Raw genomic sequence first — 23,879 nt, forward strand, 5'->3', positions numbered from 1 at the left:
ATCATGACTTTTGTGTCTTGTTTTTAGTGGAGAAGAAAAAAGACTAGAGCTATGGATGATTTGATTATATGGATTAGTTATTAGGAGCATTTAAAAGAATGCTATTTGCAAGGCAGTATTAGAAAATGAAGCTACCCCTTCATTTTGGGTTAACCCCTTCTGTTTACCCTTTCCCTGCATGAAGACAAGGCTTTTAGTATTTTTTTTTTACTTTTTTTTTTCTATTCTTAGGTACACTTAGAACTGTTTCTATGTACAGTTCTAAGCTCAGATTGACTTAAGAGAAGTTGATCTCCTGTCTCCTAATTATTCTCCATGTCAACTTTTGGCTGATTAGAACTAGAGGCTGAAAGGATGTTGATTTGGGGGAAAATTGTATTTTCTGTTATTTTTCAGATAATTTTTAGTCTGCTCTGTAGATGTAAATTGAAAAGATTTTTTTTTTTCCTTTTTAAAACTTTCTCTCTCTTTCTGTCTCTCTGTCTCTCTGGCTTGCCTACCATGCCTATTTTAGTCTCATTTTACTAGCTCTTCAACCTACTGCACTCATGACCTTCTCTGATATATGATAATTGAATTTAGGACAAGAGTTTACATTTTTATATATTTTTTATGATTTATAACCTGCCTAATTTCAAAAAGGATTTGAGGCAGCAAGAGTAAATGGCACTGGGAGTTACATGGATATTTTTACTCTGCATTTGGCCCATTTTCTTTTAGGCTGCATACATTTCCATAACTCTGAACAAGGATCATGTTTGGATGACCTTTTGTCCAGGGTAGAATTCACAAATTTGCAGAAGGTAGAAAATGAATACCTCAGTATTTACAAAATCACCAGAGGCACGTCTGAATGAATTAAATATTTCTACTATTCCAGTTTTGGTAATGGTACTAATTATATTGTTTTGTACTTAAGAAATGTTTCCTCTTCTGGAGGGGGAAGAGGTGGGGAAGATTTAAAGTACCTCTTGGATTGCTGTGTGACTTTGGGAAAATCACTGATTACTCTGAGTTCACCATTCCACGTCTGTTAAATGGGGATAATAAACCAACAGCATGTTTATTATGAGGTCATTGTGAGGATCAAATGAGATAATGTACCTGTAAAAGCTTAGAAAACAGTAAGTCACTATGTATTATGCAATCACTGTGGGTGAATGCTTTATTTACTTGGGTCTCAGCCTCATACAGTGAGAGAGACCAGGCCCTAGCTCTTCCGGATGCTCTAGGAAAAGTGCTTCATTGTGTTTGGGCTTTATTTATTGAATGCATTTGAATGAGTGATCATTCTAAGAGCAGAAAGTCATTCAATTTGATTTCACAATAGGGTGATGGGTGAGCCTGGAAACTACATTCTCAAATGCATTCTCCCAAGCACAGGAAACAAAACCACTTTTTAAAAGTGACTCATCTTTAATATCTCATAGCAGTTTTGAAATACTTCATTCATTCGTTTTTATAGCAAACTCTTAATTGAGAATGTCATTAACCACTTTGCAGAGAGAGGCAATCATGACCTGAAAAATTAAGTGGAGTAATTTACAAATAGGCTTTTGTTTGGCTAGGTTTTAGCTTATTCAGGACTTGCCTTTAGATTATTTTAGCAACATATGCTTCCCTTTCCCCACCCCACTGGCAGTATGTATTTTGAGTGCCTGATACATACTGAAAATGCAAAATAGTTTTCGTATGTTGCTTTTTCCTGGTCCACATTGGAGAGTCCTTCTGACCCTTTTATTCTCAAAATCAAACACTATCATTTTCCTTCTTCAGAACATTTTATCTTCTCACCTTACTGTGTGTCAAAATTTCTTCCCATGTGGGCCAAACAAGTATGTTATGAATGAATGAACATTGGGTCCACTTCCAGCTTTTCTCCGTGAAACCAACTTTGACTGAAGTCCACAGTGAGTTTCCTCTCTTAATTTCCTTACAATTCATAGTCTCAATAATTTAGCACTTTAAAAAATATATTCCCTTTCTTTTCTTTTAAAAATATTTTGTCCCTTCTCCTCCCTGTCCTGACTGTATTAGAAGCTATCTGCAGAGGGCTGACTTCTAAGTCAGATAAACTAGAAAAGTACTGCCATTTACTAGTTGTGGCATCTGAGGCACCTGGGGATGATAATAATAATAATTTATCGGGTTGTTGAAGGGGGTAAAAGAGGTAGGTTATATGAAGCATAAAACATATTATATGGGCTCATTAAATTCTTCTGAGATTAATTTACTGATTCTTTTCTAGGCAAATCTTTCTTTTTAACAAGTGGAGGGAGAGAAAGACCTCTCCTTTTTTAAAACCAAGGACACATGTCCCCAGTTTTTGTCCCCCAAACTTATGGCCCCTTAAACTATTGAAGATTTTGTGAACTTTCATTTAATTTCATTCTTGAAGCTTAGTCAATTGTTTATTGCTTTCAGATCATTTTTCTTAACAGACATTAATTGAGCTCCTATTATGTGTCAGATACTGTACTTGACACAATGAAGAAAATTTCTATTAACTTCTAAAATCCCTGTCTGCAGATCTGTGAAATAATTTTTTATGCCATGGATTCATACAGTATTCTTCCTTTCCCCATGTTCCCCATATGCCATCTTAAAAATTAAACTTGGGCAAGGGAAGAAAATATCTATGGAGAGAACCCAGTGGATTATAGCATTCAAAGTTACTTTCAACAGGCTGAACACCTAGGATACTGTTTGTGCAAGGTATGAGCCATGCCCAACTCATGTCATCCTATAGCTATTATGCTTACATTAACACATTGTTGTATACAAGTAACTATGCCTTACATCACATCATTTGAGCCCCTTTGTCTTTATTTTACTATTAATAGATGTAGATCCACCACTTTGACTCATAGTCAACATAGTTTACCCCATTTTAAGTTTGTACATGCAATCCATTTAGTCATGAAACACATTGTTCCAAAAGCAATATTTAGCTAGTCTAACAGTATTAACAGTCTACCACCAAAAATTCCTGACAAATTTGTTTTTGTAAAGGTCAGAGCATTCATAGTTTCTAACTAGGATAAAGCAGCTTACTTAGATTTACAAGACAAAAACAAAGCTAAAACAAGTTTGCCTTGATGATACCAAAAACTCAGTAATTGCTTGTCTCTTCCCACTTGTAGTAATGGATAGCAAATGGATTATTACTGACGTTGGTAGTTTCAACGAATTTTCAAATTGGGAGATACCAGCTAGTCACTTGTTTCTCAAATTGTGGTTTATGAGCCTGCAGCATTGGCATAACATAGAAGCTTGTTTGGAATGCAGAATCTCAGGCCCGCCCTAGAGCAACTGAATCAAGATCTGTATCTTCACAAAATACCCAGGTGATTTTTACACTCTTTAAATTTTTTGAAGCCCCATTCTAATCCACCTTCACCTCTGTCCTCCTTTAAGAAATGAGAAAGTTCAAACTCAGAGTTAGTGTAGAGCTAAGATTAGAACCTCCCCCCCGACTCCAAGGTTACTGCTCTCATCTGTGCTCAGAGCAACCTCAATAGCTTCTGAGTACAGTGTGGAAGTGAGTGACTCTTGCCCACCACTTGATGTTTGGTGGTCCAGTAAAGTAGACTGCAAGATCAGAGAATCACCTTCTCTTTAACCCCCATTCCTTTTCTGTGAGAAACTATTTGGCTTATCACCCTCTATGGCCTAAAGCCTCCCAAAGAAGAGTGAAGCCTTAATGAGGCTAGAACCCTCTTATTGTCTTGAATTTTAGATGTTTGTCAGCATCTATGATAGGAATTTTACCATCTGACATTCTTTCCCTAACTCACAGCTCATGGTTGTGTAGTGCATCTCCATTCATACTAGGAGGATAGAAAAAGCTGAGCCAAACCCTGTTAACAAAACAGTCCCCTGAAGGGCTATAATATTGCTCAGTGGTAATATCATCCCTATGCATTTTATCTTGTACATGAAATCTGGACTAATTGTCATTTTCTCATACAGTACATTTTAGACCATTGTGTTTTTGTGTCCCTGCCTAGTTCATTAAGCAGGGTTTTACGGCTCCTCCAATAACAGGATTGCTATTGACACTTTCATTAGACCCATAATTCAAATGCTTGTCTGCCTTCCAAATGGAAGCCTCTGAGTCCAGAACCACAATCTGGCCACCGACCGTATGTTGGCTTTTAGAACTGTCATAAACTCATCATCACATTCAAGTTCTTGAAGGGTCAAAATCTGCTTTCTTGGTGAACTGTCTTCATCCAACAAACAGTCAACGTGTTCTCCAAGAATAGTCAGCCAATTTTTCTCTATCGCTCGCTGAAAACTCTTCAGACAGTTCTCAGTGTGGTATGACTATAGCACAAATAATCAGTGTCCACATTTAAATAGCAATTCCCTTATTTATTCATTCATTCAATTATTTTTACAATTTAAGACCAATATACCAAATATTATGGCAGTTGCTGTAGTGATTTAAAGATGAATAAGATGATGTCTGCCTTGGAGTTTCTTATAGTCAGAAGATGTGTATATAAATCACTATGTGAAAAATTTTACTTCTAAGTTGCCAACAGTTGGAATGGCAATAATTGTAGATTTCTTTCCTCTAACTGATGGCTATTATCAACACTGGTTCTTTACCAGTGGTTCAAATGGAGATAGACTTGACTAGACTAAGTAGAACTATATATATATATATATATATTATATATATATATATATATTATATATATATATATTATATATATATATATATATTATATATATATATATTATATATATTATATATATATATATATATATATGAAATATATCACAGAATATAACCTTAGGAGCAAATGAAGCCAATTCTCCAGTAATACAGCTGATGGACATTAGAGAGAAGGTGGTATCGGGTCAGAGACAGCAGTTGCTTTAGTGATCACGAAAAATAGTCTTTCATTATCAGTAGGATTTTGATTTTCTCTCTAAAAAGATTCAAGAAGAAGTTCAATGAAAATATTTGATTTAGTTTACAATAAACTTTTTAGAGGTGCCTCCTAGACATAAAAAATGTTTGCTTTTGGCTGGGCACAGTGGCTCACGCCTGTAATCCCAACACTTTGGGAGAATGAGGTGTGTGGATCAATTGAGGTCGGGAGTTTGAGACCAGCCTGGCCAACATGGCAAAATCCCATCTCTACTAAAAATACAAAAACTATTTGGAGGTAGTGGCACATGTTTGTAATCCCAGCTACTGGGGAGGCTGAGGCAGGAGAATCGCTTGAACCCAAGAAGCAGAGGTTGCAGTGAGCCAAGATTGTGTCACTGCACTCCAGCCTGGCAATAGAGGAAGACTCTGCCTCAAAATAAGTAAATAAATAAATCATACTTTTAATTTTTGCAGAAGTAAATATCTTGAGCAGGAAGTCTGAGCAGATTATATACCATCAGTGTGCAAGAGAAGATTTTAACCTTTACAGAAGACTTTTAGCGATTTAATTAAACAGAAAATTGTAGATCATATTTTTAAATGTATAGTTAGATATGTTCGGTTTAAACAACTGCTGACTGGGTACTGTGGTTTTGCTTTCTGTCCAGTTAGATCAGAGAGAAAAAAAAATTGCTTTTGGGTCCTTTCATCTTCCTTACATCTATGCCTAAAAAAAAGAAAAATAGAGAGAGGAAAAAATGGAAAAGACAAAAGCATAGGCTGGTGCCATTTATTCAAGTCTTTTCACGGGTTTTGACTTTACCTGAGCATACACATTGGATTACCTACCTCATTAGCTTTCTTCCAACCAAACCCACAGCCGCTTTCCTGAAGTGGAAAGGTCCTTTTCTAGAGTGGACTCAGACTGTTAAACAGAGGAAGTGTGTGAGGCTGGACTCCACTGCTGATTGGAGTAATGTGGCTTCGTTTTGCAGTAATATTGCTGTGCTATTGAAAAATGACTTCAGTATTCTTCTCAGTGCATTTCATTCTACCACGTATGCTTTCATAAACATGTCCAGTCATGTGATGGAGGTCAACAACAGTGTAGGGTTTAGAAATTGTTGCTTGGAAATCACACTCACTGAAATACCTGAATCTGTCCATCAGCCGTGCCATAGCTTATTCCAAGCCTGTGCAGAAGAGTGATTTGCAATCTCCTTGCTTTTCATTTCAAGTAGCATCACTCACTTTAAGCCAGATATTCACGCCTCTTCAGAAGCCTCCAGGGTGAAGGACAAGTAAGAAGAAGCTTATTGAATCTTTCACAACTGTGGCCAGCTACATCTACTCCTGCATCAAACTCAGTACATCTTTCTTTGGTGTTTTATTTCAAAATCACTTATTCTTCCTTTTACGTGACAAATAATACAGATTTTGCCACACAGTTTCAGGATCCAGATGGCTCTTTTGTGGTTCTATACATTTAATTGATCACTATCCAGGTTGAAGTCTCAGACAGAATGTCTGGGATGGAAGAAGAGGACATAATGTTTATTTTTGCCAGTCCTTCTTTGAGTTATCTTCTCTCATCGTCTATAAACTCAGGTTGCATAACTACATTCTGGTTTTTTTTTTCTTTTTCACTTACAGGGACTTACCGATTTGGGATTCTTCCAGGAGCTGAAAACTGATTACAAATATGAAACAGATTTCACTACAGGACTTGAACCCTACGTTAAAAAACAACAAGCTCCCCAAAATAATTGAAAAAGATCTTCACCAAAGAGTAGCTGCAATGTGAATGGCAGGATATGAAGCAAGTAAAAGGTAAATTTTGTATGAAAACATCTTTTCTTTATGGCCAGATATATAGAAAATACTCATATGGCCTTAAGGTAACATTCTTTCTCAGGCAAAGGTCAGAGGACAGAGGATCTTTTATACAATCAGCAAAAAAAAAAAAAAAAAAACTGAATGATCCAGCCTATTCTGGGCCTGTCTGTCTAGCTATCAATTATAGAAATATTGCAGAATGCCAGATTCTTTCTAAAAACATTATTTTGGAGGAGTGGGCTTGCTCAGTAAAGGAAACATCCTCCACAAAAAGCATCCATGGGAACATTTGATAATTTATTATGCTTCAGAAATTCTGGTGCACCATCTTGAAAACCTACCTCCTGATTACAAAGGATCAAATAAGGAGCAAAAGGCAATAAAGCCTTTAAATCCTTTTTATCTTGATGTTTGAGGAAAAAATATAAAGAAAGTGGATTGGGCTTCCCAGAATATAAAAAGATCATCTGGAGTAGGTACTTGCCATCTTAGCTTTTTTTAGTATGAAAAGAGGGAAAAATGAATATGTACGTGTTTGTGTGTTTATACATATACATACACACATACACTGTGTGCATATATATATATTTACACATGCAGTTAATACCTCAGTCTCAGTTGTTTCTCTCTTCTGGCCTATTAAATAATTTCTGGCTTCATCTTTTCTGTCCTGCCTGGAAGGGCCTATGAGTTGCCAGATTCATTCTGGGGCTTGTATGAAGCAGAATCTGAAGAATTGGGAAAGAATAGAAGGAACAAAAGCCATGGTGACCTACTCTCATGAGGAAATCAGTGAGTTTGGAATATAGCAGTGAAAGGCATTCAATCCTCCAGAATAAAAAGGCAGAATGGGGGTTGGGTGGCTAATACCTGAGGTGTTAAGTGTGGAGAGACTCCAGTGAGTGAGGATGTGGCATGAGAATTCTAGGAGATGGTGGGAGTGATTTGGGGAGAGATGATGGAGTTTGAACAGTGAACATGTGAGCTCACAGAATGAGCTATTCAGAAAAGCAGGGTATTAGAAAATGCGAGATGATGGGAGGTATTAATAGTAATTGCCATGGACTGTATTTTTGGCTTTCCTTTATTTCTTCAATGAATGAGTAAAGGATAGAATCCCCCAATTTTCAATGAAATGTCACTTCAGGTCTGAACACATGGGTGCAGCCTTTGATAAGGTTTCACCCACAAAGCAAATATCTCACTGGGTACTCTGGCAATGGGATTCTTTTTAAAAGAAATCATAGTGTCTTCTCAATGCCCAAGCCTCTGCTTGACCACTGGTTTTCCAGTTCTCTTCATATGGCCTAGTTTTATAAAGTACAGAGCTGACAAGGAGCTGCCCTCAGCTTTAGCCTTGGAGGAATCACAAACTAGTTGCAGGACCCCAAGTCACTCATCTAAAGTAATGACGTGCACTAATTAGGGATATGGGACTAGGGAGTCACAGATTTTGCACAGGTTATTTAACCTTCTTCAGGCATTGTTTCTTGTATCTATACAGTTGAGACATTAGAAGAATCTCCCTTGTGGGCTTTTTTTTTAATTAAATGCTGTATGCAACGCTTCACAGTACTAAGCTCAACAAATATTAGCCACCATGGTTACAGCTGCTAGGATTATTATTGGTGGTGGCAGTGTTGTTAATCCCTGGCCCTCAGTTTCCTCATCTTTAAAATGAAAGGATAAGATAAAACTTCCTCTCTGCTCCCTTCCAGCTCTAAAAATACTTTCCATAATTCCTGAGTTTAGGAACACCTCCCACAAGAAACAGGCAATGGGCCACGAGACAACTCGTTTTCACCCTAAGTCTCTTACAAATATTCAGGTTATTTTAAAACGCCACTCCCTGGAGAGGGCCCAGGATTTCATTTAACATGAGCTTTGCCAACTTCAGTATCTTGTTCAGTACTACTTGCATACTTGTATTACTGCATAAGAAAAAGGGTTGGATTTTTTTTTCTCTTTCCATCTATCACTGAACCTACTTGAACTACTTTCAATTTATCCTGTAGGTATGGCGACACTAGTTAGTAGTTCTGCCATTTACAAAAAAAAAAAAACAGATTTTCTCAAAAGTATATTTTCCTTTTCCTTTTTTTCCTCCACCCTCTTCTTCCTCTTTGTTTTTTTAAAGAAGATATTAAAACCCTAGTTCTTCTGTGAGAGGAAACAGACCATCTCTTTCAAAGACTTTTAGGCTATTTCTGCTCTTTCTTTGATTTGCTTAGTAGCACCTCTGCCACAGGAATACAATACCGACAGAGTTGTTGATTGGTCCTAGAATATATCACAGTCCCTAAATACATGAAATTAAAAAAAGAAAAAAGAAATCAACATGGTTCTGAAAGGAAGGTAGTTAAAATTCAGAAAGAGAGATTCTTTAATTAACTTAATAAAATTACTAATGGAAGCATTTTAACTGCTAAATTTAATTTACTTGTCAAGATATCAGGCTACAAAGAGGAGGGAAGAGTAGGAACTCTGCTTCCCATTATGATGTTCTCTATTATAGAATAAATTTGCTTAAAATGAGATATATCACCAAAAGCCATCAATGACATCTTAATTTGGAACAGCCAGTTGAAAAGTAATTAGACTATGAAGCAATCAGTTCTAGTAAATCAGTGTTTCCCTTTACATAAACATACATTTTTTTTTCCTATTTATATACAGGAAAGACTAGATTTTCAGGTAGTAGGCAAGCAAAGAAGCTGATTCTTTTGGCTGTCGGTGTTTCTACTTTACATTACCAAGCTGTCAAAACAAAATGTTTTATGATAGGATTAAAAAAATGTATAAGCATCTGATTTGATTTAGTGTTTATATTTATATGTTGAACTGAGGAGAGTTTGCTTATCATAGGGGTTTAAAAGATTTACATTTGTCTGCTTCTTACTTCCAAAATGCTTTCCAGATCCACAGGCAGCCCTGACACCTTACTTCAATGAATGAAGCCCAGTCAAAAATCAAACAAGAGCTCTGCTTCTCCCTGCAGGGCCTCTCCTAACTTACATAAATAAACAGAGAGAATGTGGTTGCTAATGAGACATCGTTTGAGACTGAGGTGGGAGTGGTTAAAATTATCCTTTTGTTTAGCGACTGAAAATTCACCATTAGGAATTTCTCACATTGTAACTGACCTTCCTAAAAGTGTGTTTGTTTGTTTATTGTTATGAAAAGTTAATAAGGGACATGGGTAAAACAGAAATAATGCATATTTAATTTGATTATAAAAAGTTAGCACAATTTGGCAAAGAGATGTCAAAAATTCAAGTATCAAACTACTTTATAGTAGGAAACACTTTCTGTATTTATCTTTTCTGATCACCTTAGTACCCCATGAAGATGTTTTCAACTTCAATTTACAGACACGGAAATCGAGGCCCAGAGAGGTTAAGTGTTTTGTGGAGGCAGTGGAGGTAGTTAATGGAAGAACTGGGGCTAGAATTAGGGCTTCTGGGCCCCTGATACTCTTTCCACAACATCTGCTTCTGATGATGGAATCCCATCTGTTGTATGCTGAGGGGAAGAGGTGTGAGAAAAATAACTAGAGGAGCTATCAATCACTCAGCAAAATATTTATGAAGGACATCATTCAGATATTAGGGGTGTCACCATTGTCACCAGCTCCGAAAAATCAGAGAGGATGATGAATTATGCCAAAGACAACATTAGCTCAGAAGGTAGAGACTATTTTGCAATGATACGCTTATGTTAGTATGTATTATTTCCGGTGGGAGAGAATGGTGTGAGAGAGGAAAATAACGGATAATTTTATAGGGAGTGAAAATAAGCTACACCTTGTGATTAAGAGAGAAATGTGGGAAGTCTCTGAAACCTGGTTCTAGGATCTGCCAGCATGCAAATCACTTAACAGTAGGCAAATGACCTGGGCCTAATAGAGTCAATCATGTCCATCCTGCCCGCGGCCTATTTAGAAATGTGATCATTGATAATGACACTATAAAGTACTATTCCTCACTGGAAAACAAGAGATTGGAAGGAAATCTGATATGGATGATGCAAGGGGAGTAAGTATTAAGATTCACAATTGTAGATAGGTGTGAAGTAGGCTAAAACAATATAATTAAAGTGTAAAAGCCCCCATTGCACTGGCCAAGTAAGAGAACTGGGCAGAACACAGGAACTACAGGGCCCTTCTGCCTCCAGGGATCTAGTAAAAAGGCAGTCTGTTATCCGCAGTGGCTCCTCAAGATCTATGTGTAACAGGACAATTGCCCTGAGAGTGGAGACAGCAAGAACTATATAAAAATAGACAGAACAACTTAAAGTTACTAAGGAAAAGATAAGGAGTGCAAAAGTGGAAAATGAGATATTGCTAGTAAAAGAGGTTAAATGGACTAAGGAGATCTTTTATAAATGTATCAGGAAAAAAAAGTGATCCTCAAGAGAAAAAGACTACTGAATAAATAAGAGAAGGTCGTGAAATTAATGATGGCTGAGATATTGACTTCCTGCTTTAAGTCACTTTTTAAGAGAAAAATGAGAAGAAAATTTGGACACCTGGAAGGCAATAATGTCTTTTAAAAATAAGTATTGACAAAGAGGATGGGAGGAAATTTAGAAAAAAATTAAACTTTGTGGCATATACAGATGGTAAGGTTCAGATAATATGCTTCCTAGGAAATTAGATTCCCTGCCTGTGAACAATACACAGACATGGAAGAAGAACAGTACAAACTAGAGAGATGTCGGAAGCTCGTCAAAACAAATGTGTTTCATGTAACAGTAAAATAGGGTTGGGGCAGATTGGGAAGGCAGACATAGGACAGGCTCTCTAAGTGCTGTGTAAATCTGTGGCATATTTAGTCATGGCTATGTGGCAATTGCAATTTTAGAGAATTAGTGAAAACTTTCTTCTTGTATTTAGTAAGAAAGGAAATAAATCAGATACCCCATACAACTAATATGTATTGTAGATACTCTAAAAGTACAAGAGAGAGTTACTGTTTATGGGAAAAAGTAGAAAAATGATGCAGTCCTTAAATATTACATAAGCATTGAAATATTGATTTAAATAGCTACGTAAAATTGGAAAATTCAGAGCACGGTGGAAAAAACATCACCCTAAAGAAAATTTCAGATCCTAATAAAATTTCCAGACTAAATTATCAAAATCCATCCAATTAATAGGAAGCTACTAATTGCTTGGGAATAATCATTTAGGAAAACTTTTGTTGACATTAGGCAATATATTTGTGTGGGATAAAGATGCAAGTGTAAGCATCAGAGTTTTACAGAGAGAATAGTTTATTGGCAGTGAATTCTTAAGATAGTGTCTTAGAATATTTGCCCCTGAACATTTTCCTCAACATTCCTACCCGATAGGCTGTCTTAGTTGACAGAGTGTAGTTAGTGGAGCTCAGTGGCTTCTTGGTTTCTCTGACTTTTGGTGTTCTCTTTTCTTCTCACAAGGTCCTCTTCAATAACAAATCATCTGAGATTTGTGGTATACCACTCCATTGACACACTGGTCCTATGCTCTGCAAGGAACCTACAGCTCCTGCCCTGGACCAGCTTACAGTCAATCATAAGTCAAATCCGCATTTGCGGTTCCTTGCTAGTTGAGTGCCCCAGGCACAATGAGGGAAGAATATAAAAGGATGAAGTTCTAGGGAAAGACAGGTGGCAGAGGTGAGACTCAGCCTCCTCCCTGAAGAATGTGTGGAATTTAGACACACAGAACAAAGTGAGGAGAGAGCAGTTCATCAGTCCAAAATTCTACAGGCAGAGAAGTGCATCTGCACAAGGGGACGGTGATTCGATCTTTTCTGTTGGAGCAGACCCTTAGAAGGCAGCAGGTTGCAACTGTGATGTGGTAGGGCTGTTTGGGGAACTGAAGACCTGGACACAAATCAGGGCTCTGACTTTTGGGAAAACCATTTTCTCTCTCTAATGTTCATAGTCTCCATTTGTAAAATGGAGTTCGTTACTCTCCTCCGTAGCCTGCCCTGAGAGGCTCTGAACATGGTACAGGTGCATGGTTGAAGTGGCCATGCCATCTGCTTCCCACTTTCTACCCAGCCTCTGCTTAGCTTTCACAGGGGTTCTATTCCTAAGCAGTTACTTTTGTGCCTAGGGCCATTTAATTCCCTGACACATTGCAATTAATCAATTATTTTTAACTAATTGTTTAATATTTCTTTCAAGGTTTCTAAAGCAGTTTAAATGTTTTGTACTAATTTTTCATATTTTATAACAATCAGCTCAAAGAGAGATGGAAAGAAGATAACCTGCTTTCCAGTTGGATTGTGACCATGCTGTGAAGATAGGGAGTTTATATGGAGAAAAAGAGAAATTCCATTCCGCCCATGAAATAACATATATGATTTCCGACTAGAATAGTAGCAGATTGTGAGTGAGAGGTGGGCACTGCTGATTCTTTTACATAAATCAGACCCCAAATCCAATAAAAGAATGTCAGCTTTCGTCACTGAAGAGTGGTTTGTGAGCACTATTGAAGGAGGGCAGGAGGGATAGAGAGATGAAGGAAAAGGAAGAAAGGAAGTGAAAGAAGGGAGGAAGGAAGGTGGAAAATAAAAAAATGCATAGGAATGCACATATTTTTTAACAACCTATTTTGAAGCAATGTCTATCATTTTGCATAATTGGCCACAGGAAACAGAGACCTTCATTTCACGGTTCCTTTCTCTTTTTTTCTGTTGCTCTTCTCTATACATCTTCTATTGAAGACAACTTTATTGAAGAATATGTGAAAAGTATTGATACATTATTTTTTGTTTCCATTAGTAGTTTTATACGTCAAACATTCTCTTTGAGTTTTTTTTCTTTTTTTATTATTTTTTGAGACAAGGTCTTGCTCTGTTGCCCAGGCTGGGCTGCAATGGCATGATCTTAGCTCACTGCAACCTCAACCTTCTGGGCTCAAGAAATCCTCCTGCCTCAGCATCCTGAGTAGCTGAGACCACAGGAACATGCCATCACACCCAGCTAATTTTTTAAATTTTTTGGAGAGATTAGGGGGTCTCACTCTGTTGTCCAGGCTGGCCTTGAACTCCCAAGGTCATGTGATCCTCCTGCCTCAGCCTCCCAAAGTGCTAGGGTTACAGGTGTGAGCCACTGTGCCTAACCCTTTGAAGTCTTTAATGTCTTAATTTCTATACTTCAGGACTTGATCCCTGACTTCAGGAAATCAAAGTAGAACATGCACCAATGTATATTTAGGCAGAGCTGAAAACTACTTGACTACAAACTTAGAAGCTAATATGTAATAGTTAATAATGAAAAGTGCCCTCTTAGTTGTAATTAAAGTTCTTATGAATAAATCAAGTTATTTTTCTCTTCTGACTATTATAGAGTATTTTAAAGAGATTATCTCATCTTTTCAGAGTATTTTAGCTAATGTATTGTTCAAAGGGCATGAGGAATAATGTACACAACAAGCAATATATAATAAAATGTGTACAATAAATAATATATAATAAGCAATAAACATGAGAATGCTACATATCAAGACTATGAGACTCAGCCAATGCTATATTCAGAGGTGAAGTAATAGCCTTAAATATTTTATTTCTTTGGGAGAATAAAGAAAGGATAACTACAAATAAATTAAAAGTAAAACTCTCAAAATTAAATAAACATAAAATAATCAGGAAGAAAATACTAAAGATAGAAACAGAAATGAGAAATGTAAAGATAGTAAAAGTGATGAATCAATCTCTGGGTATAAGGAAAATCTATTTTATTTTAAATTTCACTTTAATATATTTATCATATAAATTATATATTATATATTTGTATTTATAATATGTGATATATATTATATATAATAATGTTATTAACTTATTTATTTTATCAGCTATTTTATTAATTGATAAAACCTTGCTAATTACAATAAAGGGAGGGGATACAACAAAGAAAATTAGAAATGGGAGCATGAGTTTTAGAGTAGATTCAGGGATAATAAAAATTATAAGATAGTTGTGTCCTTATGTTCCAGTATGTTCGAAACCTCAGTGAAATGAAAATATTTTGGAAAAATATAAATTAGCAAAATTATCTGAGAATAATTGGAAAGAAATAACTAAAGTGGTAGCCAAAGACAAAATTACGTAACTTTTAAATAAGATATTAAAAGTGGTTAAAGTGTTAAAAATATTACCTATAAAACAAAACAAATCTTGGGATCTTCAAAGGCCAATTAATTTTAAATTATTCCTAAATATAGACAAACATTGAAAACTGCAAAATTCATTTTATGATGTTAGCATCACTCTGATACCAAAAAAACGAGAAAGATAGTAATATAATAAGATTTAAAAATCTACAGGCCTCTTCCATTTATATATAATTATAGAAATATAAAATAAAATAACTGAACTGTTTATAATATGAGTAGTCTTCCCATCATGGTAGGTAGGCTCAGGGTACATTTGGAAAGAGGCGAGGAGGTCATTGCATTTTTTATCCTTCGTTAGAAGAGGACTCACTCCTGGAAAAGTGGCAGGCAGGTGGAGTACCTTCATCAGTTCTGACAAAATAGATGATCACAGAACCAATTAGAATGTGTTTTCAGGAAATGATTTGATTCTGGATATTTTTACTGGAATATGGGGACTGGGGTTAAAGTCAAGAAATAGTCATGCTTTATTTTGTATCGCTTACACTATTTTCAAAGTTATCATTTCACAGAAGAATTATAAATCAGCATTCTGCATTAAATCCTCAATATAAGTAGGCTAGTGCTACACCCTCTTTGAACCATGTTCAAAGAGGTAAAATTAGTTGTTAGTTGCCAATAAACTTCATGCATAGTGGGCCCCTCAGTATATTTGTTAGTGATCTGGCTCATTCTTCTCTTTCCACCCTGTGCCATATCCATTTATAAGGTCTCTATCTTTCTTTTTCCGTCTGGTTCTCTCTTTTTCTCTTTCTCTTTTGCTTCCCTTCTCCCCCGCTCATTCTTTGTATTGTTCGGGGAGTTTGGTGAGCAGGCTTTTGTCAAGAGAAACCTGAATGGCACCCTCCTAGAGAGGAAAAAGCTGCCTTTAAATGCCATTCTTAATTTATGGGTAAGAGCTGCTACGGTACCTGTGTGAGGTTCCCACGAGAGTTTACTAAATGTGTCTCTGCCAATACCAATGACCGAAAGAGACCTTCCATTAACTTCTGAATTAGCCAAATGGGACAGAGCTTAATCTAATATGTGTTATTTCATTTTCTAGGTTACTTGTTTTAAAGGAAATAAAGTATACTCATAGGCTGTCTAAAACTGTCCTGGGAGATGTGCATGGAAGGACTCCATCTAAACAGTACTGGCTTCTGATAAAGCTGGGTGCATGCCTGAGGGCCCAATTTAGCTTGGTGGATGCCTTTCTCACAGTAGGCAAAGCAAGTTCCTAACTCCAAAGAGCTTTGAGAGAAATTGCACATTAGTGAAAATATTGAGCGCTTATACTGGAGTTCTAAGATACTGTGGATAAAGGGACTTTTTTCTCTACTGATAGCTCTGCCAATACTTACTTAAATTCTATTTGAAGGTGGCATTCCTCACAGTAGCAGATCTCTTCTCTTTGGCCTGGTATGACCAGCACTATGAACAGTCTAGCCATCATTAGAAGCAGATTGGAAACTGATGAACTGGAGCTAAAGGCTTCTGAGGAGGCAGAGTGGTACAGTGGAAGGATAATCAAACTCACTGCCTGGAGACCAAGTGTCTTTCTCTGCTCCATCGTTAATCAGCTGGGTACTGTTCAACATAACTCCCCCTGTGCCTCAGTATCTTTATCTTTCAAGTGGGGATAATAATATTTACCCCGTATATTTTCACAGGACCATTATATTGATCAAATGAGGTAATAAATATGAAAATGTTTTGCAAACTACAAAACGCTAGACAAATTAAGTGATTTTGAGTGTGATATGGCATATGGAATAGTCCAACAGGTTACTGAGTTCTTGTAGGTATCTTGGCAATGTCTTCTTGACTCTCTAGGATTTTCATGAAAGCAAAATTTGCTAAACAGAGCTAGATACATGCAGCTCTCTCTCTTTTTATAGCCAGCCTTCCCAACTGCCAACCCTATTCATAGGACTTAGGAATGTGCCAAGGTTAGAAGATTCAGACATGGGGTGTGAGCCATAACTTCTAAATCAGTTTTGGAAGGATGCCAGACCATCAGTTTAGAAAAGTGATTTGAGTGTCTTCCTAAGGACAAAGAAATACTTAGAGAGTCTATCTTTCAAGAACATGTTATTGAAACTTGGAATAAAGAGTTTTAAAACGTGAGAAGACTAGTATTAAAGGCACTCTAAACCAATTACAGTGTATTTACTTGGATTTCAATGGAGGGGATACCCTTTTTATTATTTGTAAGTCTCAAGAACATTAGAAACACTTCACTGAAGACAATATAATATCCAAATATGAAGTAGGCTGTTGTTTGTCCATTTAATCCACTTTCTTGCTTTTACCTTCTTCACGAAGGCAGAAGAGCACTTATGTGTTTTTAGAATGCACGATGTACACTCAGTAGGCAGGGTACTTTTGGAGAGTTTGCACTCTTTGTCCCCTGGAAAAAACATATTATATTGTACTTCCCTTACCCTGGAGTTCCACGAAGATGCTGTGTTTGAATAGGATCCACAATAGGGGCAGGTTTGTAACCTTGAACCCTTAGCACAGAAAGGCCTAGTTGTTTCACAGGGCTTAGGGCTCATTCTACATACATCAAGGGGAGCTTCCTTAAGACCATGGATGGAAGCCATAGAGGCCCAAAGGAAACTTGTGTTGAGAGATGCCCAGCATTCTAAATATGTGTTGTTAACAATGCATTGACTACTTTCAGCTAACAAAACACTCTCCGCATTTTAGTGCCCTTTAGTCAGAGGATGGTAATTAAACAGAAAGAATATCCAGTTTTTCCTGGTAGGTTCACTGTTTGGGTTTGAAATGAGTTTGGGGACCCTATGGTACATTGTTGAGTCTCTATATGTCCTTATACACATCAAACTATGGGGTTTTCCTCATGCCAGCCACAAATGCCTAGTTGGATGGGCTTTTTATTTGGCTCGTATTTTTCTTCCTGTTGTGGAAGGCTGTCCTCCTGCTTAGACAGGCTCTGACAATCTGTTATGCCCATAGAATGGTTCTTGGTGCTTTCCTATTTTAGGCCAACCTCCTAAGCCTTGCATGTCACAGTGGTACCTGGGTTCTCCTTCGGTGTGATGGACACATTCTCCTTATCAACACTTGAGTTGAGTCTTGGGACTAAGTCTTCTGGGTCTCACTTTGTAGACTAGCTCCTCAGACTGCAATGAGATAGAGTGGGTTTCTTCCAGGCCTTCTGAGACTTTCCTTGTTCTCTCCCTCTCGCCAACTGCCCCTTCTCAGTGCAATGCCAAGAACAAGAGCTTCCCCACCAGCTAGTTGTACATTTTATTCCTACCTCTACCATTACTACTTCTTGTGACCTTAAGCCAATTACTTCACACCCCTGTAGCAAGATATCTTCCTACCTTCTTAGGCCAGAAGGGTAACTGCTCTAACACAGAGATTCCCCAATTATATTGACTTAAGCCCAATAAAACAGAAGGGCCAAATTGGTTTCAAGTCAGTAGAGGACATTCCTGTTCCATGAAGACATTCAAAGACCCCAACTGACAGAAGCTCTGCCATCAGCAACCTGTGGTTTCCAAGGTCACAATGCATCAGTGGCTTCAGGTGACAGAAAGGGAAGTTCCTATGGGGAATCTGCACTGTCTTATTGAGGCCCTGGCCCACAAGTGACACAATCACTTTCTTTCACACTCTGTTGACAAATATGAGTCATAAAACCATGCAGGAGTTGAGGTGGGAAGCTGAGAAATCTACTTCCCAGCAACAACTTCAAAGTATGGAAGGAGGAACAGAAATTGTGTTGCATAGCTGCCTCTGCCATATATCAGGCTTGGTTACTTGGTTACTTGGGTTACTATCAAATGTGGTAGTTATGAGTGTGGGCTGATTTTGAATGGTCCTGCCAGTCACTAGTTTTGTGATGATGAACAAGTAATTTAAACAATCTAGGCTTCAGTTTCTTTATCTTTAAATGGCGGCATTTTAGTACCTCTCTGACAGAATTATTGTGAGGAGCAAGTGAGTTAAGTCATGTGGAGAACTTAGGACAGAACGTGACACCTATAACTACTCAATGAATGTTAGTGGCTTTTATTTCTCACTCAACCCACTTTGAGATCCTGTTAAGACTCAAGATTGAGTCTTATGGCAGAATGAGATATTTATTTCCTTTGTGATGGCTTTTGAAACAGAGTGCTTCTGTACTTAATGGTGGCTTTAATAATAAAAATGCCTACTTCTTGAGGTCATAAACAATCTAAAATTTCAAACACAGATTCAAGGAAAGAGACAGAGACAGAAATGGGGTAAGGGGGAATAGAGAGACTCACCATCGGCCTGGCTGGATCTTTCTTATATCTGTGTTGCAGTGGAGATTCTTTCTATCCAGCCTTCCTTCTTTCCCCCTCTCTTTCACAAGGTCAGACTTATGGCATGGTCTGAAGGCTCACTCTGCCTTCTCCAGCTCTCTCCCCTTCAGCCTTGACAAGCACTTCCTCATTAAATCTCTCACACATTTAATCCCATCCTGGCATCTGCGTCTCAGAGAACCCAAACTAATACACAAAATAAATATTTCACATGTATGTGCTCAACATAAAGTGAGGCTCTCCCCAGTTGTCCTAACTCAAACCATAAGAAACTGTTTCTCCAATTTTTTTGTAACTTTATTTAAAGCTCATTCAGATACTTTATTTATGTGGGCATTGGCCAGTTTTCTATACCACTTAGCGCTACCTTTCTCAGATTATAGCCTATAAAACATATGAAAGAAGATGGAAAAACCTGCCATACAGCTAGACGAGATGATTTTGGGGCATAAAGAAGTGTGAGCTTGGGTCAGGAAGTGCCTCTGCAGGGCAGCACAGGGATGTGCTGGAGGAGCATCTTGCTGGCTTCTCTGTGGCTCCGTGTTTTGAAGAATAGCAAGTGAGTACCTGCCTGGCACTATGACAGGTACTGGGACTACAGGAGCAAGGCCCACTTCTTGCCTTCAGAGTGCTTACAGGCTGGCCGGCCACTAACAGCTAAACAGAAAGTTGCAGTTCCACCTGATGAGTGCTAGGATAGGATGGTGTATTAGTCAGGGTTCTCTAAAGGGACAGAACTAATAGGATAGATGAATATATGAAGAAGAGTTTAGTAGCATTACTGACTCACATGATCACATGGTGAAGTCCACAACAGGCTGTCTGCAAGCTGAGGAGCCAGGAAGCCAGTCCAAGTCCCAAAACCTCAAAAGTAGGGAAGCCCATTGTGCAGCCTTTACTCTGTGGCCAAAGGCCCAAGAGCCCCTGGCAAATCACTGGTGTTAAGTCCAAGAGTCCAAAAGCTGAAGAACTTAAAGTCTGATGTTCGAGGACAGGAAGCATCCAGCACGGGAGAAAGATGGAGGCCAGGAGACTCAGCAAGTCTAATCCTTCTGCGTTCTTCTGCGTGCTTTATTCTAGCTGCACTGGCACCCAATTAGATTGGCCCAACCCAGATTGAGGGTGGGTCTGCCTCTCCCAGTCCACTGAACCAAATGTTACTCTCCTTTGGCAACACACTCACAGACACACCCAGGAACAGTACTGTGCAGCCTTCAATCCAATCAAGTTGGCACTCAATATTAACCATCACAGATGGCTGCCTAGGAAAGGTGAAAACTGAGCTGCACTGCAGAGGTGAAGTCAAAGTTGCCCAGAGGCAGATGGGAGGAAAAGGGCACCCCAGGTGTCAAAGCAGCTGGTGTCTGGGTTTGAGGCAATGACTGCATGGAGAAAGTCTAGTGATTCCGCCTGTGGGGCCAGTGGAGCTGGTGGGGATAGATGGGGGCCTGGGCAGTAAACAGCTTTTTGTGTTCTCCAAGAGTGAGAGCTCTGATAACTGCTCTATTGTAATGGGGTTGATACCATCATGGGGGCTCATGGAGCATGTCGCTACTGTCGCTGGAATGGCAGTGTACTTCAAACACCTATAAACTCTCTTAAAACAACAACATGCATTCATCAGCAATGACTTAATGAAAATTATAATAAATGAAGAAAATAAATATATTTTTTCACCTTTAATCAGCACCTCTTGGTGACTCACTTTGCTGCTTTCTTTTGTTTGTTCTGAAAATATATCCATTAAGCCTCAAGAGATAAGGTATGGTGCAGGGTACATGGGTAGATACTAGCATCTTAGACTTTGTTAATGATTTTACATGCAACTAATCCTTTAAACCAATTAAATAAAATCATGCTGTCAGCCACACATGTGCCCCTCTAGCCTTCACCAGTGTATATGAAGGAGTCCTGTTTCTTTATTCCCACCTCTTCTCCTGCTCTTCCTTTTCTTCTCCTTCCCTTATCTTCTTCCTGCTTCTTGGTCAGCCTTCCTCCCAGCCAGGCTCTGAATAGGCAGTTTCCAGTTGGTGCCCCTGGGGGTATAGAAAGGCTCTTGGCTCTGCCTGTGCCTTCCTCAGGCTAGACAGTTTGACCACACTTGGTTACCACCCTCTGAACCCTTGACTTTCAGTGCCACATGGGGTACCTGGAAACATGAACCTGGATGACCTCCCCTCCCACACCATGGACGTGCCCTACCCGTAATATTTCTCCCTATCTTCCAGTTCCTGAGAACAGTCTGCCCTTGTCCCAGTTCTTTGAAAGATCACATAATATGTAGTTCAGTGTAGCAGCTATGGAAGCCTAGTTTCCTGTACCTACCCAATGATATAGATACAGTTCAGACTCTTCTGTGGCCTTTTTGGGTCAGCTGACTCAGAACAGCTTCTAAAGGTTTCCTGTAGGAACTTGCTGCTGTAAGACTGCCCCAAATATGGGGCTCAAATCTTTCAAGTTCAATCAACCTCATTAGGCAAACCCAGAGGTATAAAAAGCTCTGTTTACAGTCAAAAAACAGAGATCACTGGTTTTATCAGTGACATATTTTTAAATTAGCAGACAACTTATGTGTAAAAATATTGTTTCACTTCCACTCAGCTTTTCCAGGAATGTGTGTGTTACGCAAAACAAGACACACCTGTATAGTCTCTGAAGGGTGCAGGTCCTATCTGCTGCTTCGTTCTCTCACTACTGAAAATAAATATGTTAAAGACTTGCCACACATAGGGATATTTTATTTTAAGCTAATTGGACACAAATGATTTTAATTTGGGTTATGATCCAGATGAAACTGTAAATGAACTTTTATTTTAAGCCAAATCTATCTGTCTAAGTGGCCCCACCAAATTTTTTTGTGCCATTGAAGAGCATGCTCCTTCTCACCCTTTTGGATTCTGCTAGCACAGATATTCTTTAAAAAACAGGTAGGCTTCTCCCGTCTATGTGGTTCTTCTTTGTCTGCCAGGTGCTGTTGAAGGGCAAAGGGCATTTTAAAGCATTGGTCTTCACATAATGCTACCACCTTGCTCTTAGCTTCTTCCATCACCACATGAAAGTTGCGGTTAAAAAACACACATCAAAGAGCAAGTCCCATTGAAAAGGCGAGAGCTGCCTGCTGAGCTGGCATTCAGAGCCTGGCTTTTGTTTCAGTGGCGACTCTGACTGTCTTCCAGCGAGTTTCCTGTTAACTCTGGTGTGGGTTCTGACTCTCTCTTGATGATATTGGAGTGTGTGTTTGTGGCACTCACTTTTAATCAGTGCATTTGAGTTTCTGAAGCAAGAACTTCTTTCTCCAGCAGGTTGAAACTTTTGAATGGAAATATCGTGTTTGGCCAGATATGTGCTTAACTTGGGGATATAAGTTTTAAATCTGGGTCCTCAAACCTACCATGAATTTTAGGAAGGGAGATTTGGGGCTTTTTTTCCCCCATTTGTTTCTTGTTTGATAAATATGTCCATCTTTTTGAGAGAGAGAGGCTGCCATGAAGGAGTTATGTGGGAATTATGGCAAGAGGCTCCTCTCTGGCTATCTGCATCAAACTCAGTTCCCCCTGTCTTGCCCTGACACCCTGTTTTGCCTGTAGACCAGAGGCTGTAAGAGATTGACTCTCAGCTAGCCCAGCCACTGATTTGCAACCAATGGGCACCTGCTGCAATTTCAGAAGGTTGGGCTGAAGTGGGAACTGCATTATCCACAGAGATTTACAAGTCTCTGACAACTTCATGCATATCTCTTATGAGATTGCCTGACCAGCCATACCTGGTTAACAGGACCCTCACCTACTATATCCTTGCCAATAGGCTGCCATTTATTGTGCATCAACACCCAGGATTCCAGAGCACCATTTGCTTAAGTGGCAGCCAGAACAACATTAGGCCCAGTTGTGATTGAGACAAAACATATCTTCCCCAACTCGCTCTTTTTCCTCTCTTACTTTCCTCCTACTCCATCCTCTCATTGAATTTTAGACCCTTTTCACTCCATAAATAACAAAGGTTCATGGAGCTCTGTGAATAGCTTAGCTTGGTTAATATTTTCCACGCTTGTTTACAGAGAGCCTTTTACCCAGTCCCTACCCTCTGCTCCAAGCAGAGCAGTGCTTTCATTCTTATGTGTTTTTACATATTGAACATGAATTAAAGGTTGACTTAAGGAAAGAAATCTACTGCTAGAATGTCTTTGAAATCTACCACTTCTATTTAAACACACTCATCCTACAGATGGGGAAAATAACTTCCAGGGTGGGATCAGGGCTCAGAACATGATACCCCAAAATATGATACCTTGACATGCTGAGTATTTTTGAGCTGAAGGAGACAGGAAAGCCTCCGAAGCAAGAAGGTCTCTCTGACCTTCTCCTGCTCTTCTGTCTCCCACTCCTCTTACTCCCCTAGAGCAAACCATAAAACCTAGAAAGATCAGTCTCTGACCTACCTCCTCTGAAAGTTGATCATCAGACCCTCATGTGACAGTTATCCTGCCCTGTACCTGGAGGGAAGGAGTACTACCACGGAGGAGCCAGGAAGAATCTGAGCGGACAGGCCTTGCTGGGTCTCCCTGCCTTAGTCTATTACCATTAGATTATACCCTTTTAACCAATTATTTTTCTACAACTATCTGTGTTTTCCCTCAAACTTAACATAAAACATGCAGTTTTCCTTGAGTCTTTTCGTCTGC

General features: G+C 38.6%; 1 long non-coding RNA gene across 1 annotated transcript in view; it reads left to right on the forward strand.

Moving 5' to 3' along the window:
* Nucleotides 1-23,879, forward strand: part of LOC105738564 — a 557,312-nt gene that overhangs the window by 326,811 nt on the left and 206,622 nt on the right. Inside the window, exon 3 of the long non-coding RNA XR_001114387.2 lies at nucleotides 6,542-6,718. This is a non-coding gene — a long non-coding RNA (uncharacterized LOC105738564). The remainder of the gene's footprint in view (nucleotides 1-6,541; nucleotides 6,719-23,879) is intronic.

This window comes from Nomascus leucogenys, chromosome 14, assembly GCF_006542625.1.
Source record: "Nomascus leucogenys isolate Asia chromosome 14, Asia_NLE_v1, whole genome shotgun sequence".
Classification (NCBI taxonomy): domain Eukaryota; kingdom Metazoa; phylum Chordata; class Mammalia; order Primates; family Hylobatidae; genus Nomascus; species Nomascus leucogenys.